Source organism: Anser anser (genome assembly GCF_964211835.1).
Source record: "Anser anser genome assembly, chromosome: 2".
Taxonomy (NCBI): Eukaryota; Metazoa; Chordata; class Aves; order Anseriformes; family Anatidae; genus Anser; species Anser anser.
In genome coordinates, this window is record NC_139721.1 from 152,240,764 (window position 1) to 152,266,137 (window position 25,374).

General features: G+C 40.4%; 1 protein-coding gene across 7 annotated transcripts in view; it reads right to left on the bottom strand.

Annotated features, from left to right (window-relative positions):
* Positions 1 to 22,226, bottom strand: part of ZMYND11 (zinc finger MYND-type containing 11) — a 107,609-nt gene extending 85,383 nt beyond the window's left edge. For 3 of the 7 annotated variants that reach the window (XM_083823691.1, XM_083823689.1, XM_083823687.1), the window contains exon 1: positions 22,008 to 22,225. The gene's annotated coding sequence lies outside the window, so the exon portion shown is untranslated. Of the gene's footprint in view, positions 1 to 22,007 lie in introns of all 7 variants that reach the window. The other 4 variants (XM_083823692.1, XM_083823688.1, XM_083823686.1 and 1 more) reach the window with 2 other exon arrangements.
* Positions 22,227 to 25,374: the final 3,148 nt, after the last annotated feature.

Consider the following 25,374-nt stretch of genomic DNA (forward strand, 5'->3'; position numbering starts at 1 on the left):
TACATAACATCAAACATCTATTTACCACAGGTACTACCCTGGGCACTTGCAGTAATTTTTATGCAGATCAGAAAAAAGATCAAAAAGCAAGCTATGGAAGTAGTTTGCTTTTATTATTTGTTAAAAGATTTTGGCTCTGTAAACATAAATCAAATACAAATGTTCAGCACTGCCAAGGAAATAAATTATATTTGATATCTGTACATTAATATATTCCAGTAAACCAGGCTAAAGAACAAATCTAGCCATAATTCAGCCAAAAATAGAAGTTTAATAGTGTGGTTCTGTTCAAATAGTTTGTGAAGAACAAAAGTTTAAGGAATACAGTTTTTCAAATCATATCAAAAGCAAAATCACTACAAACTTGTAAAGCACTGTTACTAATTTATCATTGTTAGAGCTTAAGAACATAGCCATGTCACAAAAATTGCTTCTCTCTCACATAGTAACTTTGAATTGCTCAATCTGAAAATAGTATCCAAAGTGTCTAACAAAGAGACTTTGCACTTTTATAGCAAAGGTGGTAAGTAGATGGTGAAATCAGAAATATGACATGAAGGATGATATGTATTTTGAATTGGACTTATTTATATGATAAACACAAGTGTACAGAAAATTGAAACACTTGATTTTCTTTCTCTGGAAGATAAAAAAAAATGCTTGGTATCAGGTAACTAGCTGGAAGATTCAAGGATTTTTTAGTTACTTTGAAAGGGACTGAAGCAGGCACTAACAGCTAAGATGTGAGTTGCATTATGGTATGTTTTCCTAACAAGACTGTGATGCTACAAGATGCAGACCTACTTTAATTATAAATAGGGTAAAGACATTCAGAACCGTCCACAACAGCCACATTATCACTATAAAAACTGCAAATGAAATTTGGGGTTACCTTTCTTAGATCTCATCCTATATGGGAGTGGTGGACCTTAATCATTTTTCTCTAGTAATTAAAATTGACAGATTTTGCTTCTACTCAATTAGGTATTTTTCTGGATATCTTTATTTAAAAAAAAAAGAAAAAAAGGGAAAAAAGGGAGGGGGGGGAATCAGGGGCGCTTAATTCCCTTTAGATAATCCTTCACACGGATGAGACTTCTGTACCCTTTATTATTAGTACTCTTTATTACGCTTCTAACATCCATAAACTGCTCACTGCTGTTCTCCTTTGCCATAGTTTGTGTACTTCTCTGGTGACTTCAGTTTCTGCAGTCACTTTCCCACACCAAGAGCCCCTTTGGTTGTCCAGCTGATTTGCTGTAAATTTTCATGGATTATAGGCCACCCCCCTGACATCCTCCCCATTCCTCATTATATCTTGTTTCCTGTAATCGTGGGAAAGGGACATGGGGCACTTCATCTCTGTTCTGCCTGATGTTCTTGGTGGTCTTCACTTCCTCTGATCTTCACGTTTAGCAGCTTTTGATACACAGGGGGTAGAGATATAGGAAAGGGTACGAAAAGTCCTTCCCCCCACGAGGGCAGGAACCGAAGCTCCATTTGTCAGCACCTGAAAGAGGCCAATGGTTTTCTGAAAAGCAGCATCAGCGAATAAATTAAAAATATATTTCTTAATCATCTAAAAACTTCCGTGAAGGCTTTAGTGCATACAGTGAACATGAAAATGCTAATTACAAGGAATGAAAAATAAACTGACTTGTGTTTTCAATTTGCCAGTTTGCAGCCAGAAAAGAGAAAGCAACAGAAGTACGTATTAGAAAGCAAAATTGATTATTTAAAACTGTTATCACTTCTTTTTAGCTAGTGTTTTAGCTGTTTCATGTGAGCTTCATGAAGAAGTATAAAGAGGAATTATATTGTCTTCATTTATTCAAAAATTTTTTTTAAATCACTACTTTTAGTAATTTGCATGCTTAGACAAAAAAGTTTGTTTCTTCCCTCCCCCCCTCTATCTACTTCTTGTTATTGTTTTTCTTCAGAAAGGGAAAAGCCTGTGTAAAATCCACGCTACTATTCTTTGAGAAAGAATTAAAAAAGACTGCCTGACCTGATAAACACTCCAGAAGAATCCGCTAGAAGTCTAAGAAACAGAAAAGCTGAGCTGCAGGAAGATTGCACGGACTATTTTGGTACTAAGCCTCCTGCCTCTCGTGCCAGTCCGATCTGTTTTAAGCAGAAATGACAATGCATGGCTAGTAGCTGACGGTCAGCTTCAACAGTGCAGCAAATAAATTTGTTTAAGAAGGTCTGTCTGCAGGTACGGCCACGTTCAATTCTCGGCAATGCTACAGACTTACTGTGACGCAAGGAAAGTTTCTTAACTTCAGCTAAAAAATGTTATCAAAGCTTTATTTTTTTAGCAATTCGTAAGTTGTCTCCACTTTTGTAAGACTGAGGAGAAAAAATCAACATACTTTCTGATGATAATACTCTCTAGGCATACTTGAAAGTTGAGCATTCAGATTGTATGAGTGAAAACTGAAGAAGACACTCGTGTTTAATATCACTTCTGTTTAACATCACTCAAGAAATACAAGTGTGGGTCTCATTCTATAGGACAAACACCCTCTGTGCTGACATTTGAAACCTGACAACTGACCTGCAAGAACAGCAATACGCAGTTCTCTGGAAAGCTATTAGGACAGCTCCAGATTTTATTGCCGTGAATGCCTCAGTTCATGATGACAACAGAACTTCTGACGCCACGGCAAAAAGCACAAAACTTCTGAATGGCCTGTATCCAAATGAAGACTGAAATATGTTTCAGTCTTCACAGAGAAGAGATGATGTTCACTCTGAATAAAGAAATTGTAATAGATTACTGGTAAGGAAATTGCTAGCGAGATTTTTTGCCTCTTGAGGATTTTAAGGCGTATTTCTCTGTGGAGGTAGGTGATGCTACTTCTCGTGTCATTCTTTCTTCAGGTTATTAGCAGTTTTTCAACTGCAAAATAACATCTATCTAGTTACTAAGTAAAAAACTTGCTACCTTTAATGTAATTCTTACAAACTAATAAAAAAGTCATAGTAGCAAGCATTTTTCACATTTTCTATGGCTTAAGCACAATTTCCTGCTGCTACAGAGGTACCATCAGCTTGGTTCCAGCCACGTTTATAGAGCCAGTAAACAATTTAGTGTACTACATCTGTTTGCCTTTTACTTTTGCCCTTGCATTCATTTTTATCAAAACCACATTCTTTCCATCCACTGCACCCACAAAATAGCATGCATCAATTCTTACTTCTAATTTTCTATTCTTCTAGTGTTAAAAGTATCGGTATTTTACATTCAGTTGCTTCAGGCCTTAGAAGCAAACCTGTCCCCACAATAAAATGGAAGTGTTTGCCTTAGCACTGTGCAACTTTCCCCTGCTAATTTATACTCCAAATGCCTCATGACATAGCAAAGTGCTGCTGCTCCTTTACAGGGAGGAAATCATGCCATAGAGAATCACATTCAAAATCTGCTACAGGCACGTAAGTGAGAAGGCATGACTGGCAAATAACTTCACAAAACCTGATGAGGTGTTCTCCCACTCACGACTCAGAGCTGCAGATGCCTTGCTTCTTAATGCAGTGGTGGCCAGTGCACAGCTTCTGAACCAGTCCTGCCTCAAAATACCTCAGGTGTGGCTCCACGAGAATGCCAGTCACGTAACTGGCAGCATGGCCATGCTGATGCAGCAGTGGCTGAATACATTCAAGTTGCTGGATTTGGAAGAAACAAGTCAACAAGGGCTGCTGAAGCAAACATCAACCTAGCACTCAATGCTTAGGCGAGCCCAAACCCGCATTTCAGGAGCCCTCAGCTCTCCAAAGTACACGTTATGGGGGTTTTGGCTCTCGTATAGGAATTTTAGTGTGTAATCCACAGAGTGAGTAAGTTTGGCCACGCTTGCCCAATACAGTAAACACTGAAAAACAGCCATGACATGACACACATCTAATATAGACATCAGAAATGCTAATGCTTAGAAACTACACCTAACTTCCAGACAGCATTTATTCAGACTGGCTCTACACAGTTATCTTCACATCAATATTGTTCTGTGACTTAAGTGGCTTTCTACTTTTCTTTCATAGTCACCTCCTTCTAGACATATTTATAGAGATCATACAAACCATAGGGATTGATTGAAGACACATTTACTGAATTCCCTGAGTAAGACATGAATCTACTCAAAGACATGGGACACCCATGTGCTAAACATGGAGAAGGTAACAGAGGTAACAACATAGCTTCCGCCTCTCTGTTGGAACACTACAGAAATGTCAACATCTAATCCATAACAAATCTAAATCCTAGCTAATTAATATAAGCAGACAACAAATAGGAGTAATAAAGGTTAGATATTTTTACTGCCTCGGCAAGATGACATTCAAGTTTCAACCAGTTGTTTCCTCATCTAACATACCTATATGGCCCACAGATACACGTTCTTTCCCTAAATCAAGCTCTGACTGGAATGACTGAGTACGCTGTGAGGAATTTCAAGAATCTTACTTTGAAGACAACATGAAGTATCCCAAGTCTTTTCTGGGAGCCTTTTTGTTGTGCCCAAGTGAAGGAATCTTAAGGAGAGATGTACGCTAAGCTTGGGAGCTCTTGAGGAAAGCACTGGCCAACTGAATCCCTGGAGGAAATGGTCTCCGGCCTTGGGATCAGGAACAAACCTCAGCTGGGCAAGGTGAAGGAATCAGTTCAAAGGAGACAGACTACATATCAACTGTAGTCCACTGTAAGTGATGGGGTAGAGGGAAGTAAAATTGGGCCCAGATCTCCTGTACCACCTACAGTACACACATCCAGTGTGGCCCTGCATCCCTCCTCTAAGGCCAATTTTGAGAAAGCAAGGACAGAAGAGTGATAAGACCACAGTGAGTGGCAGCTGGATAAGGTTGCTAGCATTTTTTCCACAAGCCATCTCAGCTGAGGATCTTGCAGCCTTGAACATTTTATGCTGACAGCACTTTAGAAGATTCATTTTCCTTTTTTTTTTTTTTTTTTTCATTTTACAGTCAAGGAACCAATACACAAACAGCTGTGTTCAGAAGGCCCAGTGTAAGTACCTAACTTTGGCATCACAATTATCAAGGTTTGTGGTTTCAGAAGTCTGACACGTGATTTTTAGCCCGTCCCAGTGAAATCAGAATAATTCTATCCAACAACTAACACTCTCCAGTCTATTCTGCTGTGAATAGTCCAGGGCATCTCCAGTTGGCTCGCAGCTCAACGCATTATTTTGGTATCTTTATGCAAAACAGAGAGTCTCCATCACAAACTTGTAATATAGACGAAAATAACATAAGCACATTAAGCTGCTTTTGCTTGTCACCCCTGATGAACTTCATATGGCAACCAGACCAAAAGCCCCCGCTGAGCCCCTGAAGCTGAATGTGAAACGGAAATATCACAAAGAAACACTGCCAGCATCCCAGAACATGACTCACACTGCTTAAGCACCAAATCATTGCAGTTAGAAGATTGTGGTTTGGGTATTTTGTAGGGATAGATCAAGCACTCTGAAGCTGCATTTGCTGAAGAAAGTAGGTTGAGCGCTAGGGCTCCTAACTTGGTACCGCTTCTTCCTGTGCTGGTTAACCTCAGGCAAGTCACTGCGCATCTCTGTATTACTATTGCCAAATGCAAAACTAATTACACTAATCCTTGTGTAGCACTTAAACGTTTATGGATGAAAAGAATTAATCTAAGAACTATTTATTTTATTATAAAAAAGAACTACAATACCATGTGAAAAGACAGGGCAAAGTCTCTTCTGCCAGTCTATGCCTCTTGACAGGTATGAACCATACATCCAGGAATGACTACAAAACCCTGTCTAGAATCAATGGACCTTCCCAAGCAGAGTAAAAAGGGAACTGAGAAGTGAAAACCAGTCAAAAAAACTTAGGGAATGCTGTTAACTGTCCTAAGGGACAGATTTTCAAGGATGTCCAAAGACAGAGGTTAGGTTCCTACGTGGTAGGATTTTCAGACAAGTATTTATCGAATATACTGAACTCCCATTAATATCAATGGTAGCTATGTAGTGTACCCTGTGCAGACAGTTTCTGCAACTTTAATCACTTTAAACACCAGTGAAAATTTGACCCCAAGTAAACAAACTAAAAAGACACTTTTTAATGTTCCTTGTATGACTATTGTGGAAAAAAATTTTAGGCGGAAATGTGACTTTTAAATTGCAGTTTAGCAATCCATAAATGCTAATGAAATCCCCTGCTGTCTGCCCTGTGATAATTTTTTCCTATTAAAAGCTTGTTCTTTTTTCAATCTAATAAGCACATCACTATTCCGAGCACATTCATTGTTCAGTCAAAGTTTAAATTTACAGTTAAAATAAAAAGAGAGGTCGTTTACCAGTAACCAGAATTCTTTGAGATATGAATTCTTCACATGCAGTCAAACTGACAGGGTACATATATGTTCTTTCAGTTAAAACTAGTCTTACATGCTTTTTCACTGCGATTGTATAAGGCAAAGACTGTTCATTTCCTCCCAGCGATAGACATAAAACTCGGGGAACAGCTAGAAATTCTGAGGGAGAACAAAGCAGTCAAGAAGAAAGCATGGATGTGAACTACACATACCAAAACTTTGCATATTGGTAAATCACGTCTTTTTCCTCTTTTTGAGCAGAGCACAAGCATAGTTTAGCACAGTGACATAAACAACTACACCTGTACCACTGAGTACCCGAGGTCCTGGAGTCTTTGGTACCAACCACTCTAGCACTGCTTTAACAGCATACAGGTCTGAGTGATGCCACAGCACATGGTGAAGGTAGGGATGGAAGCCCAGATAACATCTTCTCGAATAACTCAACTGTTCATAACAATGCCATTAATGTCATGTGCTCTGGAAAATTAGCCTCTGTAGTCACAGCAGGAGATTCATCTCAACAGTCCAATAGCAAATTCTGACACAGTCTCCAATCGACTCTGACAGTCTGCGTGGAAATGGCTGAGCTGCTAAACCCTTCAGAAGCACACATGAATAGCCTGAAGTGTTTGAATGTGCGGATACAGAAGTAGACACCCTCCTGACATAAAAGTGTAAAAATCAAGTTTTGTTGCAGAGGCAAAAGACAGGAGAGTAAATAAAACCTGCTGATTAAAAAGTATAGTTCTGCCACCATTTTAGGCAGAAAAACTAAGAAGTTCACTCAAGAGAATGTACGTATCTCCTTCAAAAGCCTCTGAGGGACTCAGCTTGATAAAAGTACAAGTATTAAGCACCAAGCCCAAAACCTTTTTGGGACTGAGAGTCCAAACTCTTTTAGCCTTATGCAAATATTCCATAACAGCTTTAATGAATGATACAAAAGAAAAAAGAAATAGTAAGAAGCACATGGATTTCGTTCCCAGAATGGGCAGCATGTGGGTGATGGATAGCTTTCATCATTGAAGTATTCCTGCCTACTTCCATTAAAAAAAAAAAAAGTGACAGAAAAGAGCCAACTAGACATAGACTGCTAAATTGTTAAGATCTGTCTACCCCACATGGCTGAAAGACTGGTTTTCAACTCTTTCAAGTAAACATGACAGAGACTGATTGCTGTTACTAAGGCTCATGATGGAATTTTTTGTGGGCCCAGTCCAGGAGAAACAGGTAAAGTTATCTAAGCTGGGTTACATGAGAGCTAAAGGAGGACAGAATAAACAATCAGTACAGTTCTGCTAGATAACAGCTTAAAGGTTTGGTACTATTGTGCATGCATGACCTAAAGTGAGTAATATTTTTGTTGAAATTCTTTCCAAAATACTGCCAAGCAAGATACCCCCCCCCCAAAAAAAAATGTTTAAAAGCCCCAAATAAAAATAGAAAGAACTACAACTTTCAAGAGTGCATGCATCGTCTGAAGTCTTTTGCACAAATACCCTCATCCAGTACATTATGTACTGCTTTTAATAGCAAATGAAGTCATGTAAGAACAATAACAGTAAGAAACACCAGTGTGAATATGCAAATTCCAAGATATTTCCAAAATACTTTTCCAAAACCTTTCTCCATTTCTCAAAAACAATAGAACAACAAAACCCAAAAATCTCCTTTTGTAGCCAGTTTATTCGAGATGAGTATGATTTCACTCACAAGTGCTATTCAAAAACATTTTTCTTGAAAGCATTTTCAAGATGAAAATTGTTTACAACTTTTTTTCCATGCACTCCTAATGTCTGTGGCAAATGGAGTACATTCAGGCTGTGGACAAAGCACCTCTAGAGCAGACATAAGTATTTTTGGAAGACCATTGGGAGAGTTCTTGTAAATATTAGTCTGATATGGTTATGCTATATGGCTTAATTTGGATTATTCTGAACTCCTCTGGAAATCCATTCCAAGTTAAAATTGATTATTAATATTGTTTTTTTAAGAATCAGCTCACAGCTTTAATGCCTCAGAGCTCGTTAAGTTCATATTTCTACAGAACAGCTCTCCACAACAGGATGTGGCTTGAGTTCTTTTTTTGACCTACCTGTTACTCCACAGTAACAGGCAGCAAGTTGTTCCTATTGCAATTTAAACAGGATCCCGAGACATCGAGTGGCCAGTGATAAAATGTGCCTTCATATGTAGAAGAGGAACATTTCTGCACCAGTAAATGATTGCCACGTGCAGATCTATGATTGACTAAATCCTAGGCACATGCATACACCCAATCGACTCTGCCCTTGTTGATACACACATAAAATGGGTGCCCAACCTCATGTTGTAAAGCCGTGAATCAAACCTTTATCATTAAGTGAACTGCATGCTGGGCAGAAAGCCACTGTTCACTGTTTTGAATCTTATTTTCTTAGAATAACCTTGTAACAAAAATAAATATATATATAGTTTTAACCACAATATAGACAGGTATTATTTCTCCTACCAGAGAATTATATCCGTTTCTGCTGCACAATGCATCATATGTATACCAGTGTGCACTACTCAACAACTTAACCCATTGTGTACCCGCTTTGTGAGGAGTGCCTTCTACAAAGCATTCTTGAACTATATATACCTCATCCCATGTTCTTTTCTTATCCATCCCAGATCTATGCAGTTTTCACCTCTCCTTTCTCTCCATCACCCGTTTGCTCTTTTCTTTTACACTTGCACTTCACGGATTGCACTCTCTTCTGTTTCATAAAGCCTGAAAACCCACCTCTTCTGTCAATGATATTACTTAACATAGCGCTTTGTATTTTTTCTGTACTGCATCATGCCACACCATGTTCATTCAAACAAATACTGATTTTAATTTGAACCAGGGATTCTTGTAACTTGCTTAGCCTGTGCTGTTAATTTGTAAACTGCCATGTACACAAGGATTATTATGTAAATAAACAACAGTAACAAACTCCAGGTGAAACTATAAAAACATAGGTAGCCAGAATGCAGCTACCCAAACTGGAACTGGGGCAAGAGGGCAAGGACACCTATTCTCATAGAAAGTGACGGTGGATCACTAAAATGGCTTGGATTAGTCAAAATCATAACATAAATACACACTTCCAACAGAGTATCAAAAGAGTACAGCATAATCTATCACCTAATTACCTTATGTACCTGCCGAGGGTGCTACAGCCTTGATAACAAACCCCTTCCCACCATGACCTCCCACGGCAGCTGGAGGTAGGCTGAGATGCGGGAAGCGAAGGTCATCATTGAAATGCAAGACAAAGGCATCGCGAAGCAGAACATCGTGCCGGGGATGTTCCCGTAACGAAGGCTAACAGGCAGCTCTCCACCAGTCCCAACTGCTCAGTTAATTTCATTAATAAAGTGCAACTCCGAAGAAATGCTCAAAGATGGGGCTGAAATTTCAAACCGTCAAGAGCTCTTTTGCTTCCTAACTTTAGTAAGGCAGACATGAATAGGTTTGGTACCCGTTGTAACCTCGTATTGCACTTTATTGTTTTGTTTGATAGCCACCTGGCCACTACACCCACAAGAAGGTGAGGCTGGGCTGCGATCCCGCTGACACCTGTTAGCTCTCCTGCTCCAGCCCACGTGGTCGGCAGCAAAACCGGCATTCCCTTGAAGGCACCCAAGCCCTAACTCAGCCACCCAGAGTTTGCAAGCCTTTTTCAGCAGACATCTTCAGCTCCCGAAAAAAAATGCAAGTATGTTGCATTAAAACAGACTTTTTGCTTCTATTATCACTCGATTCTCGTTGAATTTTTTTCTTTGTCTTGCAGCAGGGTTTCAGCAGCAATTTATTTATCTTGCTGAGTTGTCTTCCATGACTGAAGTTCCCATTTACTGGCAAAGAAACACACAGAATAGGCACTGCACATCCGTCCGAATTTGCAGCTGATGCAATGCTCTTCCAGAAGCGAGCAGAAGTATCACATCCCCATTGAAAGTGCCTTGCGACACAGCTCTTGCCCAGCAAGGGGATGACATTCATAAAACCTTCCGTCAAATTCCTCCTCTACTGTCAGATTCCTCGTGTATGTACATCATTTTTTGATACTTACAGAAAGGAATCACTACCCAGAGAGCCCAGAGGAAAGTATAACAAGAAGTCGTACCAAAATTGTCATCAACTAATATAATAAAACTATTAAAACAGTCTGAGAGTTAAGCCAAAGAGCATTGTGCTTATTAGGAACACACTGTAAGTAAGATGAACAATTGACACACACACATTTAGAGTATCTCTGATGAAGGTACAGCAACAGAGAGATACTTAACATGATCATATCCAGTCGTTTGACTCAGCTTTGAGTGTACATCAGGAATGCATAGGGAAATACACCAAGGGATGCAGACAGATTAAATTAGCATCTCTGGATTCTTAGCTTTCTTTTAACAAGTGGGAAATACAGATCCCAGACCTGTGCAGCGAGTCCATCTTCATATGAAACATTACTTTCTTGTTCCACCTGCATTAAGCCAGACAAAACAACACCTCAGAAGAGCATGAACTTTTCTTTTCATCTCTGTAGGGAATTAACTGAGAAGTGCAAGGGTGACCCTTTAAAAACCACTGCTGCCAACTGCATCACTGCCAAAGAATTTACCGTCTCTTTTTATACAATATGCTTGCCTATTGCATACCAAGAAAAGGTTTATTCCACTGTGAGTAGCTCCCTCTCAGAAAATACCGGACACTTGAGAGCATCACGTCTCGCTTTTCCTCCTCTTCACTGCCACACATTAGCTGTTGCCACATTTCTTCTCTCTTTTTATAAATCTAGATCATTGTCCTTCTGCTATAGGACAATAGCAGCACTTACAGTCCAGGAAATTAGTTTCCTCCTGCTGCTGAATACATAAAATACTTTTCCCACTTTTTTTTTTTTTTAATGTGATATTTAAAATTAAAGAATAAGCTGTTTTTAGAATTTTTGTTTTTAGCTTTAGAAAGTTATTTAGGGTCATCATTTTAAAAACGTGGCTTTCATTTTCATGCTTGCAAGCTATGTATCCTGAGAAAATATGTAACAGCAAGCTGATGCCTAATTACATGACTTAATGTTGCAAAACTCTGTATATAAAAGCAGAACTGCCAAAGAAGATCAAAATCTTTTTTCCCCTTTGTTTGCGTTGGTATGCATTTTTTTTTCAGTTTAAATTATGTACAGAAAAAAAAAAAAGATCCTGCATGATAAGACCATGAATTCAATTGTTTTCCTTTATACTGTATATAAGTTAACTGGGATATTTAGTTTTGTTTGCCTTTTTTTTTCCTTTCTTCTTGCAGATATGCCACTTAGAAGCCACTAAGCCCAACAATATTAACTCCTTACCAGTGTCTGATAGGTAGATGACCTAGCCACAATGTGAGTAAATAATCTAACTGCTAGATCAATGCACGCAGCACAAATTAAAATGGCTGCAAGCATCTCCAAGCATAAGATTAGAGACCCAAGGAAAGGTTCCTCCTGCTTTTTATTTTATATTTCAAAGAAATGTAACTATTTATTTTTAAAAAATCCACGTTTTCCTATCAGAAATAATGCAGCACTAATATATGCAGTTCTAATATATGGTGACCAAACAATGTATCTTTAGTGTCAAAAATCAGCCTACATTTTGCAATTCTTATACTGAATAACCTCATTCAAGGCAAACACAGTCTCTGCTCAAGAAACATAATGGTGCTAGGATCTGGTCCAAAGTGAACTGTTACATCACGCATGAAGATAATGAATGTTAATTTAAAATAATGTTCTTTCAACTCTAGGTGTTTTTTTTTTTATATATATATAATCAATCAGGCCTGAAAATGCATGCATGCACTCTCACTGCCACACGCTCGCTCTCTGTCACTCATACACAAACACTTCATTATATATTCTCATTCGCAGACATTCAGGAGAAAATTCTCTGCAGGTGTAAACTAATATTGCTGCACTAAAGTCACCAAATTATTTTAGCAAAGTAACTGGCCCTCTCACACACACGTTGTGACGTGTGTACCCAGACTTACACTTAATGCACATTTCACATCAAATTTTCTCTTTCTTCCTTTCATATGTGCGTTTCCCAGCTCTTATTTGCACTCGACAGACAACCGCTACGGGCTTTCATTAGCTCACACCTCGACATCTCTTATCTCCATCAAATAGCGCACGAAGAGGCAGGTACACATGGCTCTTTCCTGCAGCTGGGGAGGAAGCTCTAGATAAATACCAGAGGAGAAAGAGCTCTGCAGACAAAGGCTGCAAGGCATTCGGAGAGGACAGAAGAATACGCTTGACCCAAAAAGCAGCAGGCATTAATGTTATTAGCGCAAATGTTCAATTATTATATGAAAGAGAATTTTAAATATTCTCAAAAAAAAGTTTTGGAATAAAAACCTATTTTTCTGCATAACAACAGAAACCAACATCTAAATGCTCATTGCTGGGGAGCCAATATGGAGGGAAAAAAAATGTTCTCTAGAGCCTCCTACATCAGAAAATTGGTGATTTTTGGCTCCTTTCTACGAGACATTTGAAATTTGTCTCCAGCCACTGCCAGACTCTGGATTACATGTCATGCTAGTTTGATCAAGAAAGGCACTTGGCATGTAAGAGGAGCCAAGTGGGAATTTGGGCACCGTTCCTTCCCACTGGCCCAGGAAAGGCTGCAAGGGCTTACCCACAAACCTGGCAAAGCAAACGCTGTTCTGCTCCTTGGTGCACCAGGACACAAAGCATCTGAGCCTTCGGTTACCTTTAGCTGCTATTTGTCAGCATTTCCTGTGCCACTACGAGGGGCAAGAATTTTTTCATGTGATTGAAAGCCACACGTCTTCAGAAGTTGGGGATACAAATTAGGCTTGCACTTGGACGATTTGTAAATGGGTTATTTTTTATAGAACTCTCTCTTTAAAATTATTCAGATAAAGAAAGTCAATGTGGATTAGAAAACCTAATAAAACTGACACCTGGAGGTACTTGACTGCTAATCCCTGCTTTCTAAAAGGTAGGAGTTGAGTAAGAGGAGCTCTCAGGTCTGGAATCCGAAAGGAGTCAGGGGTATGCTTCCAATTAGAAGGTTTTATAAAGAAGCCTCCTGGGAGCCAGAGGAGTGGAAAGTGCACAGGAAAAGGAAGAATCTTTCTTACACCAAGTATTTCCTGTGAGTCTATTTACTCCAGGTCAATGTAAGAAGAGGCTGACAAAGGTACAGAACTGAAAGATGCAATTAGTAGGCTGAGAGCGGCCAGGTTTCTTGCTTTCCCACAGCAGGTCCGAAAGGCTCCCAGGTATGCATCAGGACCAGCTCAATTGCAACCTCTCCTTCAAAAAGATGCGTCAGCAAAATAATTTTTTGGAAAAAAAAGTAAAGATTTTAATACTTAGGACTACTTTTGAACAACCTGACATTACATTCTAGAGGTCAGACGATCGATGGGAATTACTGCTGATTAAAGCACAAAACCCCTCTCATCCACCCCCACCTTTAACCAAGACCAAGAAAAGTTTTCAGAAAGCTATTTTCATCGGTGAAAATAAAGTTCTTTTTTTTTTTTTAATTCAGAGAACGTTACTATCAACGCTGTATTATTCAGTGTGCTGTATTATCTTCAAATGTCACTTGACAAGCACGATGAGTGACACTGGAACATCCAGCTTCCCAGGAAAAGGTTCACGCAGTCGGTTCTTAGGAATGTCCTAGAGCCTCGACTGTATTTATATGAAGCTAAAAATGGTGCCAGTCTGGTTCCTGTGAAAACAGCTAATAACAGTTACATTTCTTCTTTTACCAGTTTCCTTTATTAATAATTAACTCTTCCTGTTCTATACAGACTGTAAGAAACAAAAAAAAATGTAAAAAGCCACTAACAGAAAAATGTTATCCAGATTTCCTCTGTTTTTCTCTTGGATATTGTGAATTCGTTTAAAAACTGGCGTTCATGTAGTAAATTGTCTTAATTTCAATAGGAGCAATCATCTATGTAAAATTTAGCATGTAAAAATGTTTTTTTAAAATAACAATACTCATTCAGTTGATATTCAAAAGGCATGAAAAATGCCAACATGACATCGAGTATTCCAGCCGAAGTATCCCAAATATTATGTAAAAATTATATAGGCAAAACAAATTGCAACTGTGCTCTTCCTTGATATTTGGAGTTCCACGTAAAGATTTAATTTTTGCATATTTTATGAAAAATAAGCTTGATTCATCAGCATGCTCCAAGGCCTATGCATTTTTATGTCAGTCTGAAACAAATGCTTATATGACCAAAGTCTCCATCGTTATATTAATATTAATCTACCGATAACAATGAATTTTCTGCAGTGAACATCATCAATTTTCATCAGTGAACAATCAGTAGCCTGTGATTACGCTTTATGAAATAGCAATTCTTTTGTTTTGATTTTGTACAATTTTGAACCTGAATCTTAAGTAATTGCTTGGGGAGAGGGGTTTATGCAAAAACACTGGGTTTAAGCTGCCCCCAGAGTCAATAATGGCTCTGAAGGTACCGATCTCAAGATTAACAATCGACCAAAAGGAAAAATCAGAGAAAAAAAAAAAAGCCATCATTCTAAGGTCAAATTTCCACTTTAACTTGTGTCTGTGAATGCACGCACTGCAATGGTGCTCAGCGAGGGACACTCTTCTCTTTGGAAGTTTTCTGTTACCAGCAACGACACCAAGAAAACAGCAACAAGGCACAAACAGTCAGGGCAGGCTTGGCTGTCACTTGGCTTCTGACTTGAGAAACATCTGTAATTGCAAACAGGTATCTGCAGAAGAGAGGATCTCTTGCTGAATACTGAACGGTGTCTGAGACTTAACTGAAAACGATGAGAGTTTGCTAAGAAAGCTCTCGTCTCTCCGATCTTTTCAAAGATTTGTTGAGCAATAACGTATCCAACATAATTTTCTTTGTGTATTATTTCTAGCTACTTTGGGATTCCACTAATCATTTTCCCACAACTCCATTTTGTTTCACTTCATCGCCGCTCCAGAAGGTTCCAATAAAACCTAACGTTGTAAGATAAGAATCACTCTGCTAAAATTAGTGAACTAAGTACAATATCCCATGAGTCACCGCCTGCTACTCCCATCCACCTATCTTTAAAAGACCAGATAATAATGCCGTACTGTAAGTGCACGAGATCAAAGTACAAATACCCACTTTCCAAAATGCCACTTCTGAGCCCTACACCTACTAGCAGACTCCTACAGTCTGTAGCTGAAACATTAGTTAAGTCAGCTGCAATAAAATCATATATTTGAATATAAGGCAAGTTGGTTTCATGTTTATTTTTAACATGCTAACAAAGGAAAAGGAAATGAAACATGAGAAATGGGTAAACACCAATATATTTAACTTTTTTTAAGTAACTAGATCTTAAATTGGTTATATCCTATTATGGACAAAAATGAATTAGCAGAGCAAGACCAGTTGTTTGCATGCAAAAATGTAATTCCCACAGAAAGGGCGAATGGGATGTTATTGGTATTTTGGCAGGTATACTCCACTTTATTTTTTAGCCAATAAGTGGATAACACTTAAGGTTTCACCCTCTGGTGTTAAAACTATTTGTTAAGAATTTGTTTTATACCATACTGCAATTCAAAATTGTATGTAGAGTCATAATCCTTGATTTAAAATGTTTATTCTGCAATTATTTAACCTTAGAATAAAATATTGAATATAGTATACAGGTATACTCAAAACTATTCTGTTGGTGCACTAATAACAATACTTCACTTACAATTTTTAATACGTTTGTAATTTTGAAATACTATGGTCCTGCCATTTTAACCAGTAATGTACTTTAAACTCAAATTATATGTCTCTGTACTTGCACAGCAGAAACTTTTGCACTTCAGTGACTGGAGTGGAAAATGAGAGATTGGAAAAAAAAAAATCAAAGAGTCTTTTGTATACAAAACTCTCAATAACAACGCTTTGGATTTATCTGCGTGGTAGAGCTATAGGTCAGGCTCTGACGGGATGTTACCAAAGCTGTGTGGCCTAAAATTAGATGCCATGAGCTTTAGCTTGGGTTCATGGACATGTCACAGTGCCTCACTAGTGTGCCTGCTGTCATCTGCCAACAAGACTAAAAGATCCTGTTTGTCTCAGGGGGAAAGAAAACAAAACAGGGACATAAAAAAAATATGAATGAAATATTATTAAAACGTAAGGAACGTCAGCCTCTAGGACTGTACAGTTCTATGATTCAAATAAGTTCACCCCTTAATAACTTGTATATTTAAAGAAATTGATTGCAGCCATCTTGTATCGATGCATATCAAATCAACTGCAACTGCACGTGTTACGACTTTAGATACTCGATGAAACAGCATAGCTAGAACAAGTAGCTTATTTACTCTTTCTGGAACACAAATAACGCTAGAAATCCACTATGCAGTTATTTAGTTACCACTAAAACACATCTCTTTGCATGGATTCAATATTCATGGCTTAGTTAATAAATAAATAATAAAACAAACAGAGTTCAGACTTGCCCAATTAGCTCAATGACAGACATTGGTTTAAACAGATAATAAAGCTATGTTTAAAGCCCAGAATTGAATATACTGAAAAAAAAGAAATGGCCCAACACAGCCCTGCTCTCCAAGAGCGATGCATGCAGACAGGCCTCTGAAATCAAAGAGCTCTGTGTGCCATAAGGGTTCACACGTTCAGCCAGAGGCCACAGTGTTTATTATACCATGCACGGCCACTCCAGCACCTACCAGCCCACTCCCAGTTACGTACACTACATCTAGGAAGTAAGGCTTTTTGGAGAAACTTTTTTTTGCCCCCCACGGTTTCAAGACAAATTTGAGTTGTATTAAAAAAAAAGTTTGAAACGTGTTCTGCATTTTGTATAGATTGCAAGATACTCCTTCACTGCTACTGAATTTGCATCCTCATAACACACTGAAGATTATTTAAAACTTATTTTTAGGAATGTAAGAGTTAACTTATTAAGAAATTCCTGCAAAATGGAATCATGACCTCATCTTATAAACTACCTATTTTGCAGGCTATATTCTCCCAACTGGCAGATTAGACCTTAGAACAATAACCCAATTATGGGCTAAATTTACATTCAACTGATCGAAAATCATCCAGAACCTGACAAGAACAATCTTTGTTCACAACATTTAGCACAAGCAACTCTGACAGACCAAAATGTAAGAGCTACATAAAAGATGACGTATGTTGCACTGCCCAGCTACCAAGGGCACCACGCTCCAAGTACTACACGAGTTCTATGGGAGTGCTCACCGCATCCAGAGACTTTTTTAAAAAGTAAACTTACACACATATGGCCAATGATTTTAAACAGCTCAGCATTTTGTGAACCAAGTTTATCACTGGTATGTGAGCCACACATACTTTGGATAGATTAATTTTGTTTATAGTTCAACTTAGTATTTGTAACAACCTACATCAGGGATAAAAGACTTATTTTGCTGATATTTATGCTGCTCTGAATCTAGCTAAAAACTCTTCAACCGGTTTAAGAAGAAAATCTGATGTTCCCATAAGACATTTGCTATTAGAACACTGTTCCTCTTTCAGGACTTTTATCCTGAAGAGATTCACTGTCTGAAGTCCTTACAGACTCCGAGAGCTAAACGCTCTGTAAAACAGTAGAAGGCAGTAACTATGAAAAATAGTTAGTTATGTCCAAGGTTTGTGAACTCACAACTGGAGTTAGATAGCTAATTCCGAAACGATTCTGATTCTGGAATTCTCCCTGATTTTCAAGTTGTGTGAAACACTGGAATTTTATAATGAATTAGACAATGCAGACAATTACAGAGAGGTTTAGATGCCTAAAATTAAGAAAACATCTTCAAATTTTGTCTTTTATCTACCTAAGTATTTCATCCTAATTCAGAGATGGCAGCTAGCACAGTTCAGAGGTCCCCATGCTGCAGTTTGCTGATAGAAATGCACAACAGCCTACATGTAGCCTAAGCCACTTCCAGGGGAGTTTCAGGCCAAATTCCTTGTCCATCCACCGCATTTTCTTTTCCAGGAGCACCATGTCTGCACCCAGTGGGCTGTACATCTCAACAAGGTGCAAATGCTGAACACACTTTACAGCCTTTCACTGGCTCATTTGCTCTTGAGATGATGTTAGGCAGAAAAGATGATCCAGGCTCCTTTCCCACAGAAGCCTCAAGTCCTTTCTAAGCTCCTTCTTCTCTCTGCTCCAAGGGCAGGTGGGATCTGAACACTAGCTGCATGCAGACCTCCTCCTACCTCCAAACAGAATGGACACAGCACAGATCACAGCAAACAACCCAGCAGTTACATTTGTTGTCAGCACAGTGATTACAGCCATGAAATTCTTGTTATTTCGGTAGTATTCAATTTTTCCCGAAGAACTAAGAAATGTTGCCTTAGCTCACAATACATAAGGGATAAGACAAACTACTAAGAATTTTGGTTTATGGGGACCAAATTACTGTTTTTAAATGCAAATTTAAAAAATAAGAATCTGTAAAGTACTTGTTTAGATGAGAAAAAAAAATACACCAGTTTAACTGCAATGGAAGACACTTCTAGCACCCTGCACTTCTTGTTCACAATGGCATGGAAGTGATCACACTCCAACTTACTACACTCAGTAGTGTAGTACGTTAACAAGCAGTGTGTGAAGGTGGAAAAACTCAACCAGTTGTAATTTTGTCAACAGAGCTAAACTCCTGTATTCTGATACGTGAAGTACATCCATAAACTAAAATGAATGAGCCAATTTAAATTGGTTTACTAACACAGAGAAAAAAAAATCATGGACAGAATTAGCCTGATTCTTTTCACTTATCCACAAAAAGCACTTCTCTGTCAAATTAGCATGACAAAGCTCTGAAGCGTGGAATAGGAACATTCTCCTAGCTCACCAGCAAAATCTTAAGACCCTCAACCCAACATCCACACACTCAGAATTTCCCTTACTGCTGACTTCATCCCTAGGTAATTTCCACCACACTATCCGGCTCATTAGAAGAGTCATTTTTCGACGGGTAAAGGAGTTTTCCAGGAGACCCTCTTTGTCCTTTAGGGGCTGAACCTGACACCAAGTGTAAGTCGCAGGTGCCTCTCCATGACTGCAGAGACTACTGACCCACAGGACAGTCAACCAAGACAGCAACTCGTTTCCCCATTCATAAAACCAAACTCACAATCAGAAAGATGAGGTGCACCCTGCAGTCCTACCCTACCCCATCCCGTTCTCCATTAAAATATCTGGTCAAAACAGAAAAGGTTTGTTTAGGCATGGAAAAGCTGGCATTAACCAAAAATTCACAAAGGGAATTATCGTGAAGATACACTCACTTTTATATAAAACAGCAGTCAGCAAACAGTCTACTTCCCTAAAGGCTTTCTGTAGCATGCTCAGAATGGTTGATAAGAAAATTATGAAGAAAAAAAAAAGCATGGAGAGATGCCAGGTCCTTCATGCTGAAGGATGAGGGACTAGAAGTACCCAAGGGACTGCAACCCGAACCACGCACTGGCATTTCCACTCCCACTCTACCCCCCCACACCTGTCTCAGTGATCAGCCTGGAAGAATTAAACAATTCCCTACAAAGAACAGCAACAAAGTTGGGGAAATAAAAGAAAAACAAAAACAAACAAAAGACAAAAACCAGTATCACTAAGACAAGAAAGCATTTTCTGCATTTGTCCCTTTCCACTGCAGTAAGATCTTTCAAAACTATTTTACAACAAACAGCATTGCTCCTACAATACAAAGACTGTGGTAGATGATCCCAGGACATTAAAATGCCAAATTATGCAATTATAAAACCAACCAGCACCACATTAGAGTTTTTCATCCCTTTTCCTCTCTTTGAGTCACCCCTCGCTCCAGCGCTCGCAAACTTCTGTTTGCCACATTTGCAGAAATAAATAAATAATACAAATTCCAAAATTAAGCGTGCCATTTTCAGGGTAAGCCCCAAAAGATGTGCAAAGTTTTCCAAGTCTGTAACATCAATATTTTATGGGAGGACTTTTCTCTGAAACGCAGGGAAGGTCAGGGAAGCACAGAAAGGCTCCCCACCATCCCCGCCACAGGACACCCCCCACGTATGCTTTCATCCTTTCCTCATGAAAGAAAGGAGATGGATAGGCCTCTGGACAATCCCTGAGGTTGGGGATGATGAAGGACAACGCCTCAGAAAGTGCACGGAAGGGAGTTATGCGGAGACGCGGCTTGGAGGGGCGGGGAGCGGGGGGAAAGTAAGACAAAAAAAAAACCCACATCGCCAAAGACTCAGCAGTCCAGGCTTTCATGCCCGGGGGGGAGCGAGTGAACTATTCTTGGAGGGAGCGGGAGGCGCCCCCCGCAACGACCCCTCCCTCACCCCGGCCCCGGGCAGCCCGAGGGCCGTGCCGGAGGACGAGGCACCCCGCTAGCGGGGGAAGCCGGAGGCCGCCCCCCAACCTGCCCTCCCGGCGCGGCAGAGCCGCGCTTTAAGGCCGTCCCCGCCGCGGGGGTGGCGCAGCCCGCCCGGGGGCGGAGGGCCGGGGCTGTAAGCTCACCCCCAGCCCCGGCCCTCTCCCTGCCCGCCTGCGGGGAAGGGGAGTTATGGCCCCGCTCCCGGCTTGCGGGGAGCCGCCGTCTCCCCTCTGCGGAGGAGGCTCGGCGCTGTCGAGCAGCTGCCATTACTCGGGCCGAGACCCAAGCAGACATTCCCCCCCCCCCCCCCAAACCCCAGCGAGGAAACGCGGGGGCGGCGGGGGAGAAGCGAGAGAAAGGAAAAAAAAGGGCGGGGGGGGGAGAAAAGCGGGGAGCAAAGCTTGTGAGAATAGAGCCGGGGGGGCGGCGGGGCCGAGGCCGGGCTGCGCCACACCCCGCTCGGCCTCGCCTCTCACGCGAGTCCCCGGCTCCCCCGCGCCCTGCAGGCCCGGCGGAGCGCTGAGGGCACCGTTCCCCCCGGGGGGGGCCCTCTGCCCCTCTGCCCACCCCACCGCCTCCTCACGCCCCGACCCGATCCCGGCCCGGGCTGAAAGTCTGGCGAAACCGCCGGCTTTTTTTTTTTTTTTTTTATTGGAAGCCGAAAGCCGGCCGGGGAAGGCGTGTAAGGACAAAAATAATCGCCGTTAATAATCACACGCGCCCCGCCGCCGGCCCCCTTCTTCTCGATTTCCAAGCGGGCTGCGAGATAATCCTTCCCACTCCAAAAAAATAATATATATATATATATACATATATATAAAAATCCCGCCTTCCGTCCCCGTCGGCCCCCCCCCACGCTCCCCCCCCCCCGCAGCCCCACACATTTTATTATTAAGTATAATTGCTCCCCCCTCCCCATATGCTCCCCCACGGGGCAGGATTGCCCCCTCCCCTCGTGCCCAGCCCTTCCCCTGTCCCCTCTCCCCCATCTCCTTGGAACAGTGTGTACATGATTTTGTAGTTTTTTTAAGGCGCCATGTTTATAATCCTCCATCATATTAAAAAAAAATCCACCCAGCATGAGACACGGTGTCTCTCGCACCCCAAAGCCAGGAAGGCAGACAGAGAAATATCCACAGGGCTGTAAATTCAACCCCCCCCTCCCGCACACACACCCCTCCTCCCCAGACTTAAAAGTCTCTCTCACCTTGTGCTGCTGCCGCTGCTTCTGCTGCTGCAGGGGGGGAGAAGTTAAGCCAGGGGAAACTTTTCAATCCCTTCCCCAGGCCGCTGCTGCCTCCTCCTTCCACATATTTTTCCCCTCAGAGTTTTATTGTGTCTGAATTTTCTCTCTCTCTCTCCTCTTCTGTCTGTCCACAGTTCAGGTTTCTGGGGTAAACAGGGTTTAGGATGGTGCTAGGGATATTTGGGAGAAGGAGAACTCTAGTGGTGTCTGCTGGAGTTGCTGTTTGTTTCTTTTATTATTTTTTTTTTAATAATACATTTGAAACGGATCTTTAACTATTTATTATATATGTATTTTATCACACTCTTAGATCTGGATCCTCTCTTATTGCAGAGGAAAAAATTACCAGTTATCTGACCTCTTATCGTGAAACCCAGTTTGGAAAACATCTTTAAAAGTGGATACACACCTTGGGCAACAGAAACTAAAGCATATAGAAACAGTGTTCTGTCCCAGAATTGGCTATGTGTTCCAATTATGGGTCCACACTTTCACTGCAGGATTAGAAAATCTAGGTAATATGAAACTGTAGAGGTATATATATATACATATGTAAGTAGCAGGAAAACATGTACTTTTAATACTATTTTTACATAGACTATGAGATAAATATTAATTATTCATAAATGTCTAAGCAAATGCATTCTAAAGTTTCTGAAATACTCAAGGAATTAAATAATGGAACAGTAACACATTTTATAATTGATTAAACTCGACTAGCACTGTGACATACTTTATTAAAATACACTATAAGCTTAATCCCGTAAAATTTATGCATGCAAATAATTTTACTCACCTGAGTAGTCACTAGTATTATTAAAATAGTTTTGGAATACTAATAATGAAAAAAGATGCATCCATTCTGCCTGTTCAGTCAAAGAATTTAACACAATTTACACTCTGAACAGTGAAGGTTTCTCTAGTGTGTTTAGTAAATAAAATTTCTAGTAGTGTCTAAAACCACATTTTGTTTGAGACTGCTACATCAGGACTTCACCTCCACTTTTAAAAAATAAAATGCAAATAAGAGCTTGTTGAATGGCAGTGATAAAGCTTTACTTATGTTGTGTATTTAAATATGAAAGAACATTTTACATTATCTAAAATAAATAGATAGGAAAGAAAGTGCTGGTAATCTGTTTTCAAAGGGTACTTGAGGGGCTGGGCAGATACCAAACAGTGATACTATAGTTTATTAACTGCATTATATTGCTTTCATTAATAAAAAGCAAATGAGATTTATGGGCAATTTTTTAAGTAAGAAGGACACTCAGGAAGAGATTTAGTGTCAGTGTAATTACAAAAAGGCTACCTTATGTTAAGCATTTAGTTGTGATGTTTGGCTCAGATTTTGTTAAGACTTGTAATTTTCAAAAGACGCTTGATTGAAATATATGCCAAGTTTCCAGAGGATATTGGTGGCTTGGCTGCCTTAAGTTCCTCTGAAACCTGCCCTATACAAATTGTATCTGAGCTATATTTATATACGAAGGAAAATGTTTGGGTGCTTATCATTTCTACGGTTTCTACCATTCAGTCAAGCTGGCAGGTCTACTCAAGCAGGTGTGTTTTAGGCATACCAATTTTTGCAACCAGAAGCAAAGAGGAGAGAAAGGTACCCAGCAGCATACAGAACCGTCTTTAATTCTTCAGCTAAACCAGCCAGATACCCCATACAACCGCGTTGGCTGGGGGGATTCTTTGGCATACATCCAAGACAAAGCTCCAATTCCACTCTCTGATTCTTTAGTGAGAAGATTCATTACTCTGACACAGTGCCTTCTCCTTACCTATACAAATATTTACTTAAGGCAGAAGTTCAGCTATCTTCAGTATAAAAAGGTTTTAGCCCTTTATCTCTCAGGTCCCATAGAGAGCTGTCAAATAAATATTTAGGCCGCAGTTTCACGAACGCGGAAGCATATGCAGGATTGAATCCTTATGGTTTGCCTTACCTTACAGGGTTTTTTTTTTTTTTCCTGGAATCCACTGCTTGCCAACAATTTGTTGTAGTTAACATATTTGTAAAGGGTAGTCTGGACCGTCTCCAAATATTTGTTTCAGGATACAAATATTTGATTTTGTAAAGAACAAGGTATCCTAAAGCAAACATTTAGGGAGTGTCTACAACCATAACTACTTTACCTTGTGTGAGCTGATGGGCACTGAATTAAATCAACTGTAGAGAAACAGGCATATAGTTTATATATGGGTGTTGGTGGGCCTTGTTTTGAAAGGCTTTGATATCCTCTTTAGATCCCTCAGCTAGCCAGTTTTATTATATCGCCTTCGTGGTGCATATTGAAGGATAAAAATGATGCATTTCCCAATCATTTTGATTTATTTTTCACTGTATTGGAAAGACTTTTTTTACGTTCATTCAGATAAAGAATTGAAGTGACTCCAGCTGGTCTTGGTTAGCCTCGGTTCTTGCATTTATCAGCGTTTAGTGTGATATCTCCCATGCACGCTTCGCGGAGCCCTTTTGGCCATTAACTTTCCATCGGCAAAGCGAGCGAAGAGCTTTAAACAGTTAACGCACAACTCCACTACCAAGCCGTGCAGGCTGAGACAGGCAGACAATAGGAAGGAAATCCCACCCTCCCACAGCACTGGGCAGCAGTATGTTTCCTCATAGGCGCTGGGAAATGTTTGTTAATACAAACGCTGGATTGGGGCCGTCTCCAGCCCCCCCCTCCCCAGGGCGAGGATTGGCTGCCGAAGCGGGCGAGAGGCGAAGGGAGGCCGGGGGAAATTGAGGCATTTCCTCCCTCCTCGGCCTCGAAGGTCCCTGGAAAGGATGAACGCGGAGCTGGGTGTGTGAAGCTGGACAGGCTCGTCTCAGGCTGAAGGAGCTCAGTTTGGGAACGAGTTTACCTGTCAAAACTCAATAGCTCGCAGTGTAATTGTGAGGGGTCCAGACATCTCTCTCTTTTCTTACTTGGTTGTGGAAAAAGAAAATGCACCACTACTGCAGTGTTAGAAAGCAAACACAATAAAGTTGCTTCCTTTCAAGTAAAAGTACATACAATAGAAATACATCAGGCTACACGTGTGCCAGTAATGTGCTGGTCAGGTCTACTGCAGCATTGTTGTCGGCTTTGTTTCACTTGTAGGCAGTACTGGAGGATAGGAGAAGAAGCTGAGAAGGCAGAAGCACAGTTTTGCCAGCACGTGTGTCCAGCCTAAGAATGTAATTTGCTGCAGTGAGTTAAAGGGGTCACTGGACAGGTTCGTGGAAAAGAAATCCACTGCAGGTTGGAGCCACACAATCCACATGTCTTGGGAAGTCCCTGAGCCGAAAGCAGTTTGAAGCAACACTAGTGGG